Source organism: Balearica regulorum, chromosome 1 (assembly GCF_011004875.1).
Source record: "Balearica regulorum gibbericeps isolate bBalReg1 chromosome 1, bBalReg1.pri, whole genome shotgun sequence".
NCBI lineage: Eukaryota > Metazoa > Chordata > Aves > Gruiformes > Gruidae > Balearica > Balearica regulorum.
In genome coordinates this window covers 190,230,909-190,246,524 of record NC_046184.1, presented here as the reverse complement: position 1 = coordinate 190,246,524, position 15,616 = coordinate 190,230,909, and the positions used below count along the sequence as shown (strand labels likewise).

Here is a 15,616-nt window from a genome sequence, read left to right as displayed (position 1 = left end):
TCCCTTAATATTCCTGCTTGCACTCAGCCCAGCTCCTTCTCTTCTTTGCCTCTTCCCAGCTCAAACCCAGGAGTCTTTAACCCCTCTGCATCCTTCTCGGACAAATCCCAGCCTCTAAGCTCAGTACCCGTGCGACCAAGTGCTTTTCACTGTCATAGAAACCTACACGCTGCTTCCCAGAGGTTGGGGTGTATTTCTTATTAAATCCACGCTGGATCATTACTCCAACAGCATTTTAAAATTTATGATCATTTCTCACGGTTGCTGCCAAATTAATTTTGATAGCTATTTACAGGGGCTTTTTTTTTTTTTTAAAGCATGATTAGACCCTGATCAGCGAATTCAATTCATGTACAGGCAATAAAATTAATATTACTTCAGTACAAGTAGAGAATGTAGAGAAAGAGTCTGTAAGTGAAATTAAGCAAGTGCACCACACAAAAGTTTTGTTTACTTTTAAAACACTAAGAAAAAGAAGTCTCTTCTATAATGTTAAAAAAGGCCTGTGCTGCTACTTAAGAAGTATATATCTATCTACTCGTAGCCTATCCACAGAAAGGCTTTTCAACCTGCAAAAGATGAAACCCCTGGGGACAAAAACTTGGGAGAGGGGCATAGTGTGCCTCCATCCCTGCAGAGGCATCTTCTGGAGAAGAATCTGCCTGTGTCATGGCGTGGCACCAAACGTCTAAGGCAAAGTGGGTCACGGCCCTTCGGAAGATCATTCCCTAAATTGGGGGAGGAGGTACGGCTGGAAATAGGGGACAACATGGAGGCTTCCAGGGGCAGGACCCTTCAAACCCGTCCGCTCCGGCGGGGTAGCAGCTTAGGCTGCCAGCCCGCAGCCGGGGCGCTCTCCGGGGAGGCGGACTCGCCCCTCCGGCCTCGAAACCCCGCTCCCCCCTCCTCCGGGGTTAGGAGGGGGCGGCGGAGAGATCCGGCTCCCCCCGAGGGAAGGCGGCGGCCGGGAACCAAAACTCGCCGGGGTGATGCGAGGGGAAGGCTGCGGGGGGAGAGGGCGCAGCGCCCGCGGGGCTCGGAGGGTGCGAGGGGGACCGGGGAGGGGCGGGATGGAGGGAAGCAGGGGATGAGGGAGAGGAAGGGGCTGGGAGGACAGGGGGTCCGGCAGGAGCAGGCTGGGACGCGAAAGGGGTCCCGGAGAGAAAGGGGGACGCAGGCGGGGAAGGGCTAGAAAGGAAGAAGAAGCTGGGGGATACCAACAGGGGGGTTGGGGATCCGGGTGGCCAAAAGGACGGAGAGCCGGCAAGACGGGGGGGCCGGGAAGGGAGAGCGGTCCGGGGTGGCAGGGAGATCCGGGAAGGACGGGGGCCCGGGAGGGGTAGGATGTGGGAAAGCAAGGGGATGGGAGGGCTGGGGATCCGGGAGGGGAAGGGACTCTGGGGGGTCCGGGTGGAACGGGCAAGGGATGCGGCCAGGCAGGGTGTCAGAGCAGGGAAGGGGATCCGGGAGGGGAAGAGGGTCCGGGGGTGCAGGGGCTGTGGCTGTGCAGAGTGGGGAGGGGTCGGGGAGGTTCTGAGGGCTCGGGGTGAATCCGGAGTCGTGCAGGGGATGCAGCGTACAGGGAGCGAGGGAGGGCAGGGGTCCGGGAGAGGAAGGGGGTGCAGCGGGTCCGGGAGGGGTAGGGGATGCAGCCGCGCAGGGAGTGCGGGAAGGCCGGGGTCTGCGAGAAGCAGGAGGGGCGAGGGGTCCGGGGGTGCTGGGATGGGGCCGGGCAAGGTGCCGGGGAGACGAAGGGTTACTTACTGACACGCCGGGCGCGGGGGCTGCCCGCCGCGGCTGCCGGGAGCACATGGGCGCGGAGCCGGGGCGCGGGGCCGGCGGGTGGCGGCCGCCCCAAGCGACTCTCCCCGCGGTCCCGGCGCAGAGGCTACGCGGGCGCTTCGAGGCGGGCGGGACCGGGACCCTCCCCAGCCCGGCCCGTCCTTCCCTCCCTTCCTCCGCACGTTCCTCTCTCCCCCCGTTTGATTCCTCGGGAGGCAATGCACTCCGCCGCCTCTCCTCCCCCTTTCCCTTTCCCTGCCGCCGCCTCCCCGGGCGGGACCCGCCGCGGACGGCGCAGTTGCGGGGCCGCGGACGGGGCCGGGGGCGAGGGGCCGGGCGGCGGCGGCGGCTGCGGGGGGAGCGGCGGACGGGGGGTGGGGAATGGGAGCGCCTCCCCGAGACCTCCTGGGGCGGTGCGGGGAGTCCCGGCTCCCCGAGGCCGGAGGGGTGGGTCCCGGCTCCCCGAGCCTTCCCGGGGCCGGGTCGGTCCGGGGGCGGCGGGGAGCGCTGCGGCGGCGCCGGGATTCGGTCCGCCCGCCGCGGTTCCGCGGTTGCCTGTGGGGTGCGTGGGGCGGTGGAGCCGGGGACGGAGGGGAAGAAAGGAGAGGAGAGGAGGAAAAAGCCGGCGGGGAAGGAGTGTTAGAAGGAAAGGGGCAAGGCTGCAGCCCTTACATGGGAAAATATGGGCTGATCTCCTGATGGTGTGCGTGTGATAAGTGTGTGTGTGTTTGCGCGTGTCTGCGTGCGAGCTGCTGATCCAGCGTTTTGATCGCAACAGTTCGGGAGCTGGTCTACAGCGAGAGTAAATGTGACCAGAGTACCAAGCAGCTCATCCCGGCTGGGTTAGGTCAAGCGGAGAGACAGGAGCTCCAGCCCTCTCCCGGAGTGTCAAGTGGGAAAGTTTTGGGGAGGGATTGCCTTCTGGGGGCGAGGAGGGATGGTGCACACGGAGCCTCTGGGAGAAAGAGAGATTTCCTATTTTGCTTTTTCCTCTCCACCCTGCAGCTTGAATAAATTCCTTTGGACAGAAGACAATTTTATGCCAGGTTTAAATTGCATCGGCACCATACATGCAAAATCTCTTTGGTAATGTTTCTTTTCCAGTCCTGGAACATGGCATGTGATTTCAGTACTGATCATTAATATTATTGATGCTAAATGGAAGTGAGGTTTATTGCACTCAGTCTGTGTTTACACCATTTAACAGTAACAACAGTCATGTTCAGAATTAAATTACAAAGTCACTTTACTGGATTTTTTTTAAATAAGACTTTCCATTTATTCCCCATAATGCAAAGTCTTAAAATCAGAACACTACTGAAAATGCATATTTTCTCAAGGGATAAAAAAATGGATTGGAAAGTATCTAGCAAGATCAAGTTTTCCATCCTAACATTTCAAGCGTATTCTTTAAGGAAAAGTGTTTCAAACAAAAGAGGTAGGTTAAATGCAGGCTGAGTGCTAGAATGTTTGCAATAATGTGCTTCACAAGGAAGACAACAAAGGCATACCCCCAAAACAGCCATGCCCCCCCAACTACCTCTAGGCTACATCCACCTAGTATACATCTATATTAACAAGTAACAGGGATCAATCTGATCTGATCAGTTGGTTCTGAGGACCTGAAGGACATTCACGTTTCTATAGGGGTTTTTTTCAGATTCACTCCAGCCTGGGCCTATGGACTGAGGGCCCCGTGAGCACTCAGAACGCATCAGATGCACTTCTGGTGCCTGTCTTCTGCTTTAGTGCCATCTGCATCCACTTTGTCTACTCACCTCTGCTGGCTAAACCAAAAAGTGGCAAGTGAGGATGATCTGGAGACACTCCGAAAGCGTGCCTTTGATCCGCACCAAGACATGAATGTGGATGTGCCCAGGGGGTGGCTCACAGAAAGGGAGCTGGTGTGACTCTCCCAAGGCTGGGAGCTGGAGCCTGCTCCACAGCATACCATTCCAGTACCCTCCCCTCAAATCAGCTTCCTGCCTGGTGCCAAGCCTCTGCCCCGACAGTGCACCAGCTCTCTGGTCTCCACTTCTGCACGGAGCTATGCACTTCTTGAGGAGTGTAGACACTCTTCATTTACCGCTCTCATGCCTTCACTTGGCCCAGTCAGGTGTTTTACCTCCTGCTATTCATTTTACCAACACCTGAAATGACAGGGATATTAAGCTACCATTGTGTCATTTGAAGTGCATTCTTGGTGTAAAGAAAGAGAAGAATCAAGTACTGTTAGTAAATCCACAATTGTCTGAAGACCTGATCTGACATTGTTTCCTTAGCCAAGGGCCTCGATTATAATGAAACTGTGATAAATGTGTCTAAATTAGGCATGTGTTGGGATTAGACACACATAGAAATTGCTTGGCATTAAAATGACTGTGGAAAAACTTCCGTTTCACACATGTAAACAGTTTCTCAGTTAAAACTGGGTTTGTAAAGCTAGGGAGAAGCAAACAAGTATGCATTTATTCATGCAATTTATCTCTTCCATGGTATATGCCAAGGTCCCCAAGTCAGTGTTTGCTTTGCTAATGGCATCTCCACAGCAGTTCATTTACTTCCCTTATATGGCCTTTACATTCACTCCCTGAGCTGCTGCCATTCTGCATTCCCTCATGGAAACTGCACACCGAATTCTGCATCTCTCCTGAAGCATCTTATCTTGCCAACTGTCTCTGAATGCCCCCGCAAGCTGGCTGCATCACTTAATCACTTGCAGGGAAATAAGCTTTATTTCACAATCCATTTCCTGTCAGAGAAGGAGTTTTGTTTTGATTAGAAAGAAATTAGACACATTGTGTGTATAAGTTAACATCCAAATTCTTATTCCATTTTCTTCCTAATGTTTACAACTCAACATGCTTTGACTGTATCAACATTTGCTGCCCCTTTCAGGGAACATTGTGCTTACAAGGATTTTTACTGGGAAAGTTAGCCAAAATATTTCAGTCCACCTCTAACCTGTTTGAAAGAAAAAGAGAGTTATTACATGGTGCTTCAGGATCCACAGTCTCTCTTGTAACCACAAAAGCAGAGACCTCCTCAGAGCAGAGCAATAACAAAAGTCCTGGTCCCCAGGGTCTTGTCTATACTGAAATAGTGGCTGGTTTTAAAATTGGTTCTGGTGGTTTGAAATTTAAGAGAATTTGCTTTTGAGAAAGCTTCAGAGTTGGTTGAGGGAACCTGAGCCATGGATTCCCCACTGCTGAAACCACTGGAAGTCAGACTAGATCAAACACCCACGAATACGCTGTCAGAAAACTACCCGAGCAGGGAGACCTGAAAATACGCTTATAGATTTTACCATTTCTCTTCTCCCTGATCCATTGACTAAACTGCTGTTACAGCTGGGGCCCTACAGCCTCGATGGAGCTAATCAGCGCAGCAGAATAAAGAGAGAAAATCGTGTCACTGTACCTAAATCAATCCCAGCTAATATATACATCACAGGCTTGGCCACAGACTCTTTCATTACAACATATCCTGTAAGACAATCCATTGTCATATAAAATGCCATAGGGAAGTACATATGATCCCGAACCACAAGGAAAATGAAGCAGTTAGCGAACCTCCATCTCATTCTTCAGTCTTTGACAAGAAAAAGAAACAAGACATTTTTATCTCACAGGCCACCATCTGGTTTTCTCTTGTGTGGTCCGCAGGAGAGGGATCGCACCAACATGGTTCCGAGCATCTTACAAAACTGGATCTTCAGGTCGTGTCTGTACTCGATTTTAAATGAAAAAGAAAGGTGTAGGCACAACAATAGACTCGAGGCTATGTACTGGGAGCAACAGAAAGTCAACCCAATTATTCAAATACAGTCACCGAAAACCAAACAGACAAGTACTGTTAGGGAAGTCATCTGATAATTAATACATTTGCCTGAAAATATGTCCAATCCGTAACAGCCAGGAAAAGAAAAAAATCAACTAAACAAGCAGAAGAAAGAGAAGTCCAAGTCTAACACCTGCAAATTTCTCAGAGGAAGGTAAGAAAACAAATTCAGATCACTAGATCCTAATATATTCCAAGTCAAATGCGTTGCACATTTTCCACTGTGAGTGGAACGAGACTCCTAAGATTTTGGACTGTCACATCTGAACCGGAATCCGTGCCTAAAAACTTTGAACAAAACAATCTCTCTCCAGTCCCATTCCAATACTGTATTATGATTAGTATTTATTTTTATGGTAGTTCTCATGGTGGTAGATTTTACAAATACTGTTACTCACAGTTCATGAACAGAACTTAACACATTTCTGAAGGACAGATGTCTTACTGGATATAATGCTATTGTTGCTAACATCAGTCTTTTAATCTCTGGACACATACAAATAATATGTCAATGAAAAATAAAGAAGGGAAGGAAACTTTATTATTTGCCATAAACCCTCCTTCTGTTGTTTCATCTTTATAAAGTTATTACTTATCATCTATTATATAAAAGCCACCAGGTGGTCTGCCTTTTGCAAGGCTCTAAAATAGTAGCTACAGCAAATCAAGCTACTGATTATCTCTTTTGTGTCCTGCTGCTGACAAGCCTGATGGCTGCGCGAGAGGCCAGAGAGGTTTATTCTGCACCAGCCCCGCGGCTGAAGGGAGGAATTCCTGCTCTGCCATCGCAAGCACTGCCAAGGTGACGGAGCTCCAGGATGACAGGTCCCAGAACTATTCTCCTTTCGACAGGGAATTGGCTTAGTCCTGCACAAACTCAGGGAAAAGATGTGGATTAGTTCAATCCTAAATTTCCACTGTTCCTAAGTGGACTTGCAAAAATAAGGAATGTCTGGATGATGAATGAGCGATTTCACAGTAAGAAATGCTCATCTATGGGCAGCCTGTTTTCTGTGCATGTAGACCCAATACAAATAATTTAATCGTGGCATCTTATTTAGCAGGGGAACATTGGTCTGTCTTCCCTAGACGCTGTTAAAGAAAGATGCGGGGAATATAAAAAAATGCCATGGTGTTCTCTTACGGCACGCACGTTCAGAGAAATACGATCGTTTAACGACGCGTGCAACAGTAAGATTTTTCCTTTTAACCTAAAGCCTCAGTTAGGGATCGGCTTTCAGTCGCGAGTCACATTTTCAGATGGGGGCCGGAGGGGTGCTAGTCCCCGGGCCAGGGCAGCGGCGTGCCCGGCGCGGCCCGGGCGGGAGCGGAGCTCTGCGCTGCTCCACAGTGACACTCGCTGGGCGGCCGGGAGCGGGGCGCGGGAAGGGGGGGGCAGGCCGGTCCCCCGTCTGCAAGCACAGGGGGGGGTTTCGTACCTCCCTGTGGAAACGGCACCGGGTTTTAGTCCTTGCATCCCTCCGAAGCGTTTGATGTGGGCTGCAGATGGAGAAGATGCGTGAAAAGTGGGGGCAGAGAGCAGAGCTTGTTTCTGTTCTCCACAAAATTTGTGTGATTCGTAACCGCCCTGTGCCGCTATCTGGGTGTTCCTGAGGTGCGTTTGCAGAAGATGCAGTGGTGACTTTAGTGGCACGGTTTGCGTAAACTGTGTGTATCTGTGAATGGGATGCAAGGCAGTGTCGTGTTGCTCCCCCCACCCTTTTGCCGCAGAACTGGAGCTGAGCTGCCTCTGCCCCTGAGCTCCAGCAATCATCTGCATCTAGGTCACCATATTAGATCCCATTCCCAAGGATAAGGCTAATGATTTCTGGGGTTTTTAGAAGGGAAATCTGAAAATCCTCTTGTTGGGGACAAAGGCCAATTCATTTTACAAGTGGAAGCTCATTTCCTCCCTGTCATACCCCGGGGTTCGTACAGATCTCAGGCACTCTGTGAAGCTGGAACCTCTCAAATCTCACACAGATTCATGCACCGAAAAATAACTCTTGTCAGCTGAAACCCAAACAGTACCCACCTTCCAGTCTATCAACATCCGAAACATGTTCTCAGTGGGGGAAGAGCCAAGCTTACGTTTTTTAAAGTTCTCTAAAAGGCTTGTCAATAGGAAATCCAGTACATATATACCATTCATATACCTACATGGGTATGCATGTATGTATTATACACATGTATACCTGTACCTCCACATACAAAAATAATGCACAGGGAGTACCTGAGACCCAGACCGGACTGCAGAGACCAGGCTACCTGCCCTGCGCTGTGCGTGGGGAGCGATTCAGCCACAGTGGGTTCAATCATGTTCTGGCCGTGCCTTGTGCTCACAGGGCAGCTGCAGCAAGCTGAAGAGGGGTGTATCTTGGTCTGTGTGTCTGCATCGATCTTTGGCTTTGGCCCATGTTATCTGTCCAAATTACAAGTTGTTCTTCCTATGTCATTCAAATGCATCTTGTTTCCTGTTTCCACCAAAAGCTGCATGCTCTGGGAAGAGCTCTTAACTGCATGTAAAAGGGATCTCTCTATATTATGTTGTAGCAAAATAACCTAGTCATAGATTGTGCTTCTGCAATATAACTACATATTTCAATATTCCTTTTCCCAATGAAAAAGCTAATTAGCGAGGTCGTTACAGTTGCCACTTATAAGGGGGAAGATAGTAATTCCATTAATGTGCTCACAGGAACTTCATTTATATTGCCTCTTAACCTTTACAAGGATATTATCATTTCAATAATTAATTGCTTTTTGCCATTTAATTTGCAGTTTACCATTTTCAAGGGAAATTACCCATTAAACCGAGGACTTTTTAAAAAAAAAAATAAAAAAATCCTTCACTCAAATATACACCATAAGCTGTCCTTAAGAGAAGCTACATATTTGCTAAGTCACTTTCACATTTGAGAAGACAGGACTCAGTGGTAGCTCTGCATATTAAAGAACTGCCCATCGCTTGGGCCTTTAACCTGGAGGAAAATGAGGCAGAATGGGGCTGAGGCAGTGATGAGGAGGGAATTAATTCTGATTCTTTTCCTCCAAGTTCAGGAAGGCAGTGTGTCCTTCCTCTCTGACTGACGCAGTGAGAGTTGTCTTTCCTCTTTCTTCGTAACCATCTTGTTTCTTCAGCTGAAGTTAATTTACACTGCAATACCCATCTGTGAATGCTTCTGTTAACTTCAGTGACTGAAAAAAGAAAGGAACTTTGGCTCAACTTTGTAAAACACAGAAACTCTGGCCATAAATCACCAAGCACTTAAGCACATCTTCAAGCCAGTCCCGACACTTTGGAGAACAGAGCTCAACACATGTATTCCCACTCACACTCAAGTCTCTCGTAAAACAACTATTCATTTCAATGAATCAGACACCAGCCGATACCCCTGTGGTGGTGTGCTGGCATAATATCTCCACTACTGATAATAGACATTATGTCCAAATCCCATCATGCAAAAAGAAAATTGGATTAATATTGTTATCTGAGAAGGTGAGTAATGCACCCCAAGTAGGCATATCCCTGATAGAGTGAAACACATACCTCTGAGAGATGGATTTGCATGGGAAGATGGAGAAGAGGTGACAAAATGAATAAGGAAAGGAGGCACAGGAGAAGAGAAAACAGAAGAAGCAGGTATGAACTAGACAGCACCATTGATTTATGAATGAAAATCTGAAAGTTCTTCTGATTCAGGTGCAAAAATTAAACTAGCCCTTGGGCAGTTCTGCCTTTGCAAGTGGCAAGTCCATGATATGTCACCCAAAACGATGTGCATCTGGATGATATGTCACATGCCTACAGGCACCAAGCGGATCATTTTACTGTGAAAATAGGACATTTTATTTATTTAATTTTAAAGTCAATCATGCTGGGCTTTTTATCCCCTTCCCTATGACTATAAGGAGAGTCTGGGGTTACACCGGCATTCAAACACAGTATTTCATTTCTGCAGCACTGAAGCTGGGGCACGCTCTTAGTATTATTTGCAGAGAAGTCCAAAGCCATTCAGATCAACAGGGGTAAAAAAAGAATTAAGTATCTAGCCAACGGTCCATCATACAAGTTTTCTATGCAGCCAGTGGAGATGACTAGGTAGGAATCATAGGATCAATTGCTTTCTGAAAGTGCCTCTTTCACTCTGATAGAATGGTTAGCTATGGCTGTCACCTCTGGCTTTTAGATGGTAGAAGACTGGTGAGATGTATCTCACCATAAGTACTTAATTTCATCTTCAAGTCTTCAGGTATCCAAGTTGAAGAGAGTGAGAAGAGATTCAGGCCACTTGATATTCAGAACTCCCTACATCAGAGCTACTATGTCCTGCACATGGGTAGGAGCAATCCCAAGCACAAATACAGGCTGGACAGAGAAAGGATTGAGATTAGCCCTGAGGAGAAGGACTTGGGGGTGCTGGTTGATGAAAAGTTCAACATGAGCCGGCAGTGTGCGCTTGCAGCCCAGAAAGCCAACCGTGTCCTGGGCTGCATCAAAAGAGGTGTGACCAGCAGGTTGAAGGAGGTGATTCTCCTCCTCTACTCTGCTCTTGTGAGACCCCACCTGGAGTACTGCATCCAGCTCTGGGGGCCCCAGTACAGGAGAGACATGGAGCTGTTGGAGTGAGTCCAGAGGAGGGCCACGACGATGATCAGAGGGCTAGAGCACCTCTCCTATGAGGACAGGCTGAGAGAGTTGGGATTGTTCAGCCTGGAGAAGAGAAGGCTCCGGGGAGACCTTATAGCAGCCTTCTGGTACCTGAAGGGGCCTACAGGAAAGCTGGAGAGGGACTGTTTATCAGGGAGTGTAGTGATAGGACAAGGGGTAATGGGTTTAAACTGAAGGAGGGTCGATTTAGATTAGATATTAGGAAGGAATTCTTTCCTGTGAGGATGATGAGGCACTGGCACAGGTTGCCCAGAGAAGCTGTGGATGCCCCATCCCTGGAGGTGTTCAAGGCCAGGTTGGATGGGGCTTTGGGCAACGTGGTCTAGTGGAGGGTGTCCCTGCCCATGGCAGGGGGGTTGGAACTAGATGATCTTTGAGGTCCCTTCCAACCAAACCATTCTATGATTCTGTCAGCAGTGGATCAGCAATCATGCCACTAGTAAAGCAGCAAAATACTCTGTCTTTGGACCAGTGAAAGGAAAGCCTAGCTCCATGCCAGCATGGGCATTTATTGCCATGAGCTTTCTCCAGCAAGTCACAAACATTGTTTGAAGACAATCTGCTAATTTCTGCCAGCTAGGGCTGCAATCTGCTATCTGGTTAAGGCACCTGATGCTTCTTTTTAAGGTGTTGCTGTGCCTGTGTTATTTATCATGTATTTATCACATGAAAGTCCATGTATAGGACAGAAATAGAAAGAAGCCACTAATCATCAAAATTAACATTAAAATATCCTTTCAAAACCTCCAGACTGGCAGTTCACTCATCATGACATTTGCTTTTTGAAAGGCATGTGTTCTGCATGCACAACAATGTCTTAAGGTGTCATTGTTTAAGGAAAGTTGACAGTGATGGGTGATGCTATAAGCAGACTGATGATATTCTGACGAGAGCTCTACCTGCATGGACAAGAAAGTCCTTGCTAGTTTGCATGCAAAAGGAAGCTTGGGGCCTATTCTGGGGAACTTGATAGTCTCTTGTAATTAATACTGTAATTGGAGGTTGCTGGAAATGCTCCTTGAGTTCCTGCCAGGGAACACGAATGCTTCACAAAGCTGTTGATGCCGTGCTGTACACCAGCCGAACCACCCTACTCGGCTGCAGTAGATGCTGACACAGAACTCCTGCGTTGGCAAAACCCTCATCAGAGCAGCAAAATGCACAATGCATTTTCCTTCCAATGTAATCAGAGAGCGATATCAGTACTATCCAGCCATCTGACAGCCGCGTCACCCAGTATGGCAAGGCTGAGCTGTCTTCCCTCTGCATTTCAGAGCAGGCAGCCCATCGCCGTGCTCCCTGCAGCCACCCAGAAGGGCCCAGGACAGGCTAAGTCGCTACCACTCTGCTCATTCTTGGCAGAGCTGCCCAGACTCATTCCAGCCTCACTATTTTAGATTGCAAATGCATAAATATGCACCAGAGATGCCGAAGTTTAGAAACAAATTCGCTTCCTTTAACCTTTGCCATCCCCAAGGGACATAATTATTGGCTTCCAGTGCATCAGTCGGGGGGATGCCAGCCCTGTAATAATGCCATGAAGGCAGAAGTGACCACCAGAAAGGGATGGCAGGTAATTTTAGCAAGAAACTGCAGGCTTAAACATATTTCCTCTGGAGGTGAGCAGATCTTTGCGGAGAAATTGTTTGCAACTCATCTGCAGTGACTGCAACCAGTGTCAGCCGTTAAGTAAGAAGTTATTTTTATCCACTGCAGCTCTCCAGCATCTCTGAGGGTGATGGCGTCTCGCCAAGGCTTTGGAAGGGCTGCATGAGCTGACACACAAAGATGAATAGTTGAGGCAAGCCCGGAGGACACTTCTGAGTCAACTTTACAGAGGGAATCAAATCCAAATATGCCAGGTAGCTCCACACTGGAGTTGCTGAGAAATTGTTTTGCTTCCCTCCTGACAGATGTCAGAGAGTGTGACTTCTCCTGGCATTTTGGCAACTTTTATTTTTCCTGCAATAGCAATACAGTTCCATTAAATTCACCCAAATAGAATTGTTATGAGCTCTACGGAAACCTGTTTAGGACACCCATACCTGCAAAATTAGGTTGATGCTGTAATGCTGCAATCAAAATTACCATGTTTGTCAGTATTTTTATGTGACTTGCACTAGGAGTATCCCTCAGGTGCAGTTTCACAAGACGATGGCTTTTGTGGTGAAGTTGCCCCACTTTTGCCCCTATATCACACCACTGCTTGTCCCCTCAAGAGTTCCTTGTTCTCTCATAGTTCCAGATTCACTTGTGCCTGACAAAATTGTTAGCTGCCATTTAAAATGGAAGTGCTATCCCCCAGGTGTCCCTGGCCATATACTCTTGTCCCTCCTGTGCCAACAGGAACATTTGTGCAGGATTTGCTGGGTTAGCAAGGTGAGAAATCTATCATCTTATGCGACTACATCCCAAGGAACAGCTACCAGATCCAGTATAGCACTTATTAACGGTAAGGATTGTATTTTGAATGGTGACTGCGCTAAAGAAGTTGGCTGGGGCTGAGAGAAGCCAGTCATACTACTCTGCCTTGGTGGAAGATTTATGGTGGGGGGTAGCTGCAAAAAGGGCAAGAAGTCAAAAGTTATACAACAGGAGTTTAAAAGGAGCTTTGGAAAAGACACATAGGCTTCGAAACAGAGACCAGCCAGTCAATGCAATAGGGAAAATGAAACGGAAAAGGCTGCAAAAATGCACTTCATTGTACATTTTATTACTGTGTCTATATTTATGCATCTCTTGTCCTGCCAAGCAGAGTAATAGTATCTTGGAATCCTGTATGAATCCTGAATGACAGCAATATACGCTGGATTTATCACATGTCTTCAGCGACTTGAACTGTAAACACAAAGCAACCATAATGGTTGGGTTCTGGGGATAACAAGAATTGCCTAAGCATTTCAGTGCAGAATAGTCATGGTTCATCACTAGCTGTGGGGGCTTAAGGCAGCAGTCTGGATTTCCATTAAGGGATTGCAACGAACAGTCTATTCACAGGAAACATGCCAGAAAAGTCAAGGAAAGAAAAGACTAAGACATTTGACTGAGATCGGTAAGACACGCGCATTTGACCCATAGGTCTTGATTAAAATACAGCAGTTGGAGGAGCTGTCAAAAAAGGGAACTCTGCCAAGTTTGTGGCAGTTATCATCTGTGTTATAACTTGCGCTGCTGCCGTACTTACTCATAAGGTATTTTTTCTAATGCCATCACTCCACGATTTATTAGATCTACCTCTGGCTTCTCATGATCCGTGTCACGGTCATCTCATGATCCCATAGATGGCCTTGTGTTGATTGGCTGATGTGAAGGCACAGGCCAGAAATTTAGGTATCATTCTCTAGATTTTCTTTGCTAGAGACTGCCCTCAGCTGAGATCAGGACACAGTGAAGGGTCCTGTTTCTTTGCCTGATGGTGAATAGTTGTAATTTTTGTTCAGTTGTTTGGGTTAGTTTTATTTTGTCTGTAAAACAGAACACATTCCAGAGAGTTTTTGCCAGCAGGACATCAGCAGTCATTGCTTGAAAAGAAAGGATAGCAGGTCTGGCATACACCATTAGCATTGTATCATGTGTTACTTGTGTCCTGCTTCTACTTTTTTTGGCAAAAATATTCCTCTTTGTTGCTATATTGTTATTATAATGATAACAATAATCTCCCATATTACAGACCTCATCAGCATACTAATGGGCATATGCAAAGGAAGATAAGCTTCATACCTCAGCCACAGAGACGTAGTGTCACTAAGCAGCCACGATCAGATATTAGTTCTCCTGGCTCCACCATCTAAGCCATTTGTTTCTTTTTTTCTAGGTGAAATTTGGGCCCTCACTGAAGTGAGTGGCAGTGCCATGACTAACACTATTGACCTTGCTGGGGATGTGGCCATGTAATTTAGATGACCGCTTCTTTAGAGAGATCCTGTATTCTGTAGAGTTCTAGAGCCAAATATATTTAGACCAAATCCTATTAGTTTTGCTGACACTGTACTTCCCTTGAAATCAATGGTTGGGTTTTTTTAGCAGGAGATGGAGAGGAAGATTTCATGGGTTTGGTATGCATTAAAGCACATACTGTACTGCTAGTGTTATCTTTTCAGTGAGTTATAACAAACAGGAGTTTTACAGCTCCTCAAACCAGGTGGCTGATTCAGCATCACATATATTATAGCCACTACTGCTGACTGTGAGGCATGACAATAAATCCTCAAGTGAGCTAGCATGAGCTAACCAAAAATTTCAGAACTGTACATTCTTCTGGAGCTTCAAGGGACACAGACAGGTTTCACTACATGACTACAGGTTGCTGTCAGGGTGACCTTTGGCCAAATCACTCATGCAGTCATACTTTAACTTGCAGAATGGGGTCAACACTGTCTGAGCTTTTGAAAAATTGTTAGCTCACAGAATGGGCTGATTTAGTTTGGTGAAAAGTATCTACAATATTAACCCCTCGGAAAATAAACCATCACAAAATCCAACTCTAATTGACTTAAAGACACAGAACATTTTCCTGTGCTCCTGCCTATCAGTTGGATTTTCTAGCCCAACCACAGCACAAAATGACATCAAAATGCTGGAGAAAGACAATGAATAATTTGATGGCAGAGAACTTGTGAAGAACATAAGGCAGTGATGGATTTCTTTTGAGGTATGTTGTGTGCAGCGGAGAGCTTGGCAGACTCGAGTTCCACTCACCTGATCTTCTATAGGGGCTGCAGTATAAATGGCTATTATCACTTTCACAGGGATGGCATAGCTGAGCAGCAAGTTACTATCACCAGCTTCCTGCAGATGCTCTTCTTCACTGCATCTTCTGATGCATCAGGGCCTGTAAAATGTATGTAACAGTAGCATTGTCAAATTAATTTTATCTATCACACTTTAAGAAAATACAACTAATTAAGGGCATCTGTTATATGGCCTTTCACCTCCCTCACTTCACTTCATAATCTCTCCTGTTCCTATGTCCTCTGTGCATCATACTGAGGGAAGCTTTGCATTAGCCCGCCCTTCCTTCCTTCCTTCCTTCCTTCCTTCCTTCCTTCCTTCCTTCCTTCCTTCCTTCCTTCCTCTCTTCTATTATTCTTCTTTTAATGTATTTTTACATTTTCTTCTTCATCACAAAAATCCTTTCTCACTATTATTTGCTTATGACAACACTCATAGCTATTTCTCCTTCTCTGTATTTAAGAAAACATTTCCTTTATGTCCTGGTCTATCACTCCTCTTTTGCCACAGGGTAATACCAGCTCCAGCCATGTCTTTGACCCCAGTCAACCTATTCATCCACTGGAGTTTTATTCTTACTTAGCCTTTTGA

At 47.0% G+C, this 15,616-nt stretch overlaps 1 protein-coding gene across 1 annotated transcript in view; it reads right to left on the bottom strand.

Annotated features, from left to right (window-relative positions):
* Positions 1 to 2,073, bottom strand: part of LHFPL6 (LHFPL tetraspan subfamily member 6) — a 149,613-nt gene extending 147,540 nt beyond the window's left edge. Inside the window, exon 1 of the mRNA XM_075741939.1 lies at positions 1,765 to 2,073. The gene's annotated coding sequence lies outside the window, so the exon portion shown is untranslated. The remainder of the gene's footprint in view (positions 1 to 1,764) is intronic.
* Positions 2,074 to 15,616: the final 13,543 nt, after the last annotated feature.